This window comes from Peromyscus eremicus, chromosome X (genome assembly GCF_949786415.1).
Source record: "Peromyscus eremicus chromosome X, PerEre_H2_v1, whole genome shotgun sequence".
Lineage (NCBI taxonomy): Eukaryota > Metazoa > Chordata > Mammalia > Rodentia > Cricetidae > Peromyscus > Peromyscus eremicus.
In genome coordinates this window covers 88,915,146-88,922,907 of record NC_081439.1, presented here as the reverse complement: position 1 = coordinate 88,922,907, position 7,762 = coordinate 88,915,146, and positions in this window count along the sequence as shown.

The window sequence follows — 7,762 nt, the reverse complement described above, 5'->3', positions numbered from 1 at the left end:
ACAGAGAGAAGTGACTGAGAGACTCTAGACCTGTGGGCTGAAGACAGATGCCCCAACTTTACAGAGGATCTTTGGATGACTGACCAGGCTGCCAGCTGTCTCTGTCTACTGTTACAAGACTCCCGAAAGTTGCTTACATCCTTCTACCATTTCTCAGGTAATATTATAACCTTCTGAGGCCTTTGATGTAGTTAAAGACTAGATAGTTATAATTTCCTTAGTTATGATTAAAAAATAATTTAGATATAAAACCTTAGACTCACAAATATAGGATAGGATATCTTCTTTAATTTTGCCAAATACAAATAGACTAGATATTGTAAGTATAATTCTTGCTTGATAATTGTTTTGTTATATGTAATTTTACTATGTTAAAGTTAAAAACTTTCCTTTTTGAAAAAAAAAAAAGGAGAAGTGCTGTGGATGATTGACTGATAACTAAAACACTGATTGGCCAGTAGCCAGACAGGAAGTATAGGCAGGGCAAAGAGAGAGGACAATTCTGGGAACAGGAGGGCTGAGGAAGGGGGAAGCTGCCAGCCACCACAGGGAGAAGCATGATGTAAGATACTGGTAAGCCATGAGCCACGAGGCAAGGTATAGATTTATAGAAATGGGTTAATTTAAGATATAAAAACAGATAACAAGAAGCCTTCCATGGCCATACAGTTTATAAGTAATATAAGTCTCTGTGTGTTTATTGGGGGTTGCAAGTGGGAGAGATTTGTCTCGACTGCCAGCAGGCTGGGACACAGGAAAACTTCAGCAACAAAGGAGGGTGGGTGTAGGAGCCCACAAAGGTTTCTCTCCTCTATATTTTTATCTAAATTTCTTATCCCTCACTCCTCAGGAGTACCCTGGGTGGAAAAAGTGAGGGCTGGTCTCTACAGATGGTGCCTGAACAGGGACCCAGAGACATAGCGAAAGGGGTATCAGGGGGTGTCATGGGTGTAAGGTACTCCGATAAAGAACTGACAAAGTTGATGGTATTTTATTCTCAGGAGTGAAAGTGAAAGTGGCTGAAAGATGCCCGAGTAAGGCTGCAACATAGATTTCTCACTATTAAGGTTCCTTTCTTTTTCTCTCTCTTAAATTCTATCTGTAAAAATTAAGGAAAAAATGTAAGGTAAAGTAGGAATACAGTGTAGAAAAAAATATAGGATAAGAAGACAAAAATATAAAGTAAAATGCAAGAACATAGCATAAGAAAAAAATTAGGATAAGCAAAAAGACAGAGGCACTATATCCTTGATTTCCAACTATGGGACTGTGAACGCAAACTCTCGGAAAAATCAGAAAAAAAAATCTATCAAAGAGGAGAAAAATGGGCAGAAAAAGATTCCTATGGAAGCTTTTGACCTGAGGACAGCTAAAATGCTGAGTCCAAGTGGCGAAGGAAAGAAATTTTCCCTGGGGTGGACGTGAGAGAGACAAAACCTCCTGCTCTGCCAGCAGTGCCTGAGAAAACTTGTACAATACCATTCTGTTTTCACTTGGCCATGAAGTCAGAAGTTTAGAGAACAGAAGTCTTGGGAAAACTTGGCGGTCTTTCTCAAAAAATGAAAGCTTTCTTGGGAAAAACTTAATCTCTTCCTCTCTTTCTAAAAAGCTAAAAAGCCTTTCAGGTCTTTGCTTCACAGAGATTTTTTTTTCTCTTTCTGTAAGGGCAAAAATTAGATTCACCTGGAGATAATATCAGTATGGGAAAATCACCTGTAATGGCTCTAGAAACAAGAGTTTAGGCAGAGAGTTGCTGAGAGCAGGGCAGCTTGAGGAAGCTGCTGGCATGGAGGAAGCAGTGAAGTCAAGCCTTGGCTGTAGTGTCAGAGACTCTGTCTTGGGGAGGAGCCAAGCCAGAACATGATGGAGAACTGTCTGGGAGGGAAAATTTCTGAAAAGATTTTTTTTTAACTTTCTTTCACTAACCTGGTAAAGTGGAAAGCAAGCCCCTAGGGTTTATTGTTTCTGACAAAAACAAAACACTAGTCTGAGTGCATGCAGACAAGCATGACCTGCTTAGGGAACAGTAGCAAGTGAAAGATCTAATTTGAGAGGTACACTTGTTAAATGGTAACACAGGCATTCCAAATCAAGCTTAGGGAAGAAAAAGTAATCCCCCATTGTAAAAACAAAAGCAAAAACCAAACCCTGTAAAGGGAAACAGAAGTATGGTGTACCCAAAAGGCATTATGGGACATGTAGTTTGTAAGGTAATTTGTAACAGCAGGACAATATAGAAAAAGGCTGTATGGGAAATGTAGTTTGTACAGTCATTTGTAACTGCAGGACAATATAGAAAAAGGCAGTATGGCAAATGTAGTTTTTCTGCTCAAAATGGCAGTACTGCCCACCAAAAACCTGATTTTCAGCTGAAAGTTAAGTTACTTTTCCAAGCATTGTTAGAAAGTTTAGCTTTACTTCCTGAAAACTAAGAACAGACAAACAGCTTGCCTCTCAGGAGATAGTTAAAATGCTAAAAACCCTTTAGAAAACAAGGGAAAATGGTCCTTACACTGGGAGATGGCTTCAGGTGTGAAAAAGAGTTTGTGGGATTGAGTTGGACTTAAGATTAAAGAAAGAAACATTGACATCATTAAAAACCGCTCATGATAAACTTAAAAGGCAACTTCAAAAATTAAGAAGATAGCCGGGCGGTGGTGGTGCACGCCTTTAATCCCAGCACTCGGGAGGCAGAGCCAGGCGGATCTCTGCAAGTTCGAGGCCAGCCTGGGCTACCAAGTGAGTTCCAGGAAAGGCACAAAGCTACACAGAGAAACCCTGTCTCGAAAAACCAAAAAAAAAAAAAAGAAGAGGGAATCTTACCCCATTTTATACTCAGTCATGTCTAAAAACCACTATTTTACCCTCAGTTAAACTTGGAGCCACACCACTTTTGTCTGACTAGTGGCAAATCAATGCAGGCTTGAGATAGTGCCTAAGAACTGTGCAGGAAGTTTTTTCTAAGAGCTTTATGGCAGCTCAATACAGTAGTTTCACCCTCACCCTGAGGTGATGCTTCTGATGTAACTGAGTGAAGTCAATGGCATTTGTTTGAATTGTGTCACTCAGGGGGAGCTGCAATAAGTTTTGGTAAAAGGACAGGCCCTAGCTAAGAAACCTTCTATCGCTGGGCACATTCTGCTGGTTCTGGAACAGCTGAGAAAGCCTAGCAGGAAAGGTGACTTTTAGGGAATGGCATCATCCCAAGTGTTGCAACTCCATAACAATAGCAACTCTAAGAGCCATTACCAAGTTAGGTGCTTATCTCCTCCTGTCAAGGGAACTTTAAAGAGAACTTTAAGGAGGTTATCAACGCTGACTATGATTTGACTGACTATTAACTCTGAACTTTATTATAAACTCTGAATGTTAGAAATAATTTGGGCACTTCCTGTCTTGTTAAATGTTAAGAAATCTCTTCTAAATGTTAGGCAAGAAATCTCTTCTAGATGCTTGCTAGTGTAAGTTAGTTCTGTTAAGAGATTCTTTCTAATAGTTTTATAGAGTTTCCTCTTAAATATAAGTTTGGTAAATAGTTCTTCTAAGAAATCTCTTCTAAGTTTGTAAGAAGTATAAATAAATAAGCTTGTAAACAGTTGTAAATATGTATAGTGATAACAGTAGTCCTTTAGAGAGTTTGCTTTTGAACGTAAGTTTGTGAGAAGTGTAAATACACATAGTAAATAGCCATGCTAGTTGTAAATAAATAATGTTTATATTAGAATTACGTTGATATTAATAATCCAGAGTTTGGTAAAAGCTAAGGTAATGTTTAAGTTTGAAGTAGTTTATCTGATGTGATTTGCATCAAGAGTTTATTGATTTAAAAAAGGGCTTGGCACAGCTAAGGCTGTTATAGACATCTTAAGACCCATTCCAAAAAAGATATGCCATCTTATCATCCTTTACTCCTGTACTTGGAGGTGTGGCCGCTATAGGCTCAAACCAACTGAGCAGCCCAGAAAAGACACTCTCCTACACCCACTGAGCTGCCTGCAAGTTGTACAGTGTGCTCCAGATTTCCAGCTTTTGTGAGCTGTCACCCATGCTAGGGAAGACTTTGGTGATTCAGCTGTCTTTCAGTCATTTCTGTTCTTAGAATTAACTCCTCACCATATTCCTATATGGAACCCCAATAAAACCAAGTTGCAACTTGGTGGTATCCTTAACCTTGGTCTGTCTTTGCTTTCTTATCTGCAGTGAATAGACATTTATCCATGTCTTCCCAGTAATAATGTCACACAACAGTACTCCATACAAAAGCTGGCTTTCTGGAAACTCTGAATGAGTAAGAAACTCCTTTTATTTTCATCAGTGTTTTGTACCACTCAAATGTATTAGATAATTGTTTCACTTTGTAATATGCCATTCAATTAAAGCTGCAATTCAAACTAACCTTGTAACCAAGATCTTTCATAACTCAGAATCCATTTAAACTCATCTGACCTTTTCCCCTCTAGTTCCAAACAAAAATTCTTACCGCACCCCCTTCTTCCCTTTCCCCGTTTTCCTCATGTATACCTCATATTCCATTTCCAAGTCCATACCATTGCCCACTGAGAAGCTATCACTGTAAGACAAGGTTAGTTTAACACACACCTCATGCAGAACCTTCTCATTCTCCTCTATTTTTCAAGGTTCCCAGCCACATTACAAAGGGAAATTTGTTGCAATACATCTTAACTCATATATTGAGAACAGACAGGTATAAACCATCTATCTCTTAAAGTTCCTCAATGCCTGTTAGCATATGAAATGCTTCTTCCAATACAAACAAATTTGTTTAACTTGTTTAAAACACTTTCTGCTCTTCCCCCACACACATATTTTAATGAGATATGTCAAAAATAATGAGCAATATATTAAAAAAAATAAATGCAAAATTAAGATGGCTACAGGTTTGTTCTCAGGAGGTCCAGGAATAGATCAATGTTCCCCTGTGCTGCTTCAGATGCTATTCTGAGTTTACAAAAGGCTGGTCAGCTAGAATTCTCTCCTGGGGTGCCAAAGGCACCAAGAGAATACACACAGTTCCATAAATCACAGCAGACATCTCCTCCACACTCTTATTGCTCAGCAGTACCCCAAGGGCTCAAAGGCCTGCAAAGCCTTCCAAATTGACACTGCCTGTCATACCATGGTGTAATAGCCCAAATGGCTCAACAGAACCAGAAATGGCTGAGCTGGACTCTGAAAGACAAACCAAGAACCAAATGGCAATTGCTAACAATGGCTCAAAAAGAATATATACAGCTCAAAGTGTTACTGAACTCAGGCTACCCCTACAAGCAATACTTTGTCACTATCGTAGATAAGCAAATTCAAAGCACTGAATTAATTGTGAGAAGCCACAGACCAATAGGAAGGCAAACTGGGAGGTGTGCTGACTGGAGAAAGCTCACCAAGAGTCGGGCTTCCTCAAGAATCTGGAACATAATCCAAATTCTCATCTCTTTCACGAAGCAGAGTGTAGGAAGATGGGGATGTCTTAGGGATAAAGTGACTCAAGCAACTGTATGGGACTCCTCAAACTTTCCTCCCCACCTGGGGTTAGCTTACTGACAAACTGAGTCTTCTCTCCCAGCCATGACTTCCCTAATTGTCATCAGACTTGTTAGGGTCACAGTCCCTAATAAACCAGCACTGGAGCCGGGCGGTGGTGGCGCACGCCTTTAATCCCAGCACTCGCGAGGCAGAGCCAGGCGGATCTCTGTGAGTTCGAGGCCAGCCTGGGCTACCAAGTGAGTTCCAGGAAAGGCGCAAAGCTACACAGAGAAACCCTGTCTCGAAAAATTAAAAAAAAAAAAAAAAAAAAAAAAACAGCACTGGGCACTCAACCTCAACAGGCCAATTAAAGAGACAAATTCACAGTGGAAAGCAGACAAAGGAGATTTGATCAGTGTGGCCACATTGGGAAGGGGAACAAAGAGGTCCAGTGAGCCTCCCTCCCTAGTCCATCTTTGGGATCCTGACTTGACACTTTCTGCTCGTAAAGAAAGTAGAACTTTTTTTCCTCACAGTAAAGCTAGTCAAACACTGGGTACAAGTACTACATATAATTCCATTTCCAGAAGGCTAACATCAATAAGGCTTCGTAAATAATTTGGGGTTTCCAATATTTTACAATAACTCAACTTTGCCATCTTAGCATAAAAGCAGCCATGTAAATGGATAGCTGTTTTCCAGTAACATTTTACGTAAAACTAGGCACCTAGCTGGATTTGTTTGGTCCACCGGCTGTAGTAGGTGAGCATCACTTAAGATAATTTCTAGAGAAAACTGGTTTTTTTATAGCCACAAAAATCTCTCTTGTGGCTCTTGATGACTAGCATCAGTAATCCTTCCAACACTTGAATATCTAGTTGAATATATTCTGTATAATATAGAAACCCTATTTGTTAAAAATTTGAGCTTCATAGATAGTACTGCTAATCAAAAATTATTACCCTAGTAAATATGAAATAAAATGGGAGAAGGGTGGGAACAAGGTGGTAATGGGCTCCCAGGAGATACTAATCACATAATAGAAAAAAAAAGTAAAATCAAAATAACATTTTGCTTATAAGGTCCTTCACAGAAGATTAAACAAGAGAACTTGAAGCAGCTGTAAGAGGAAGAGTTGGGGTAACTAGCATAAACATGCCTTCATACCAAAACATGAAACATGCAGAAATAAAGCCACATTTTTACAGCCCTTCAAGCTAGTCCTCAAGTAGAAATACCACAAATAAATGCAATGTGATGGTTTATATTGTCAGTCACCTAAGAAACAAACCTTTGGGCATGACTGTGAGGAATTTTCTAGAGTGGGTTAATTGATGTCGGGGGACACACTCTAAATCTATATGGTACCATTCCAAGGGCTGGGGTCCCAGACTAACTAGGAGAAAATAAGCTGAACCATTTAAATTCACCTCTCCCTGTTTCCTAAACACAGATGTGATCAGCTGCTTCAATTCCCTCGCCATGATAGACCAGATCCTGAAACTATGATCTCTATAAGCCTTCCTTTCCTCAAGTTGCTTATGAGGTATTTTGTCACAGCAGAGAGAGACAGAGACACTCAAACTGCAAACTGCTACAAGGAAATGGAGCCCTGCTGTGAGAAACCTCAACATGTGGTTCTTAGACTTTTAGAAATGGTTTATAAAAGAAATGTGGAAAAGTCTGCAACTTTGGGCAAAGCCCTCGAAAGCTGTAATACAGCAGAGTTTAATGGGCCATTCTGGTGGACGTTTATAAGACTAGAATACAAAGAAAAATGCACACATAGAGATTCACAAAGTCTCGGAGGAAAATAAAGACTCAATTAGGAACTGAACTAGAACTTATGCATACATTGTATTCTGGCAAAGAACATGGTTGTATTTGGTCCATGTCCTGAGAACTTCAGTAAAGCTGAATTCAAAGTTATGGACTAACTTGTTTGTTCGCAGAAATATAAAGACAGGACAGCATTTAGAATACGTCAATGTTTCCTGCTGAATGCTCTTATCCATGTCTATAGTGGAAGAGACAGACAGACAGACAGAAAGAGAGATGAGATGAGATAGAGGGGGCAGGCAAAAGTAAATGAACAAATGTGTGAGTTAGTGCAGCAGAAAAAAAAAGTTAAAATTGCAGTAAAGACAAGTGAGTAGCATCATTAGAGATAAATCTTTTACTCTGCACTGGGAAAATAGGAAGGTAACCTAAGGGTAAAACGCTACCCATCTATGGCTCCAACTTACAAAAGTCTAAATTCATTTAAAAGCCAAGAGCC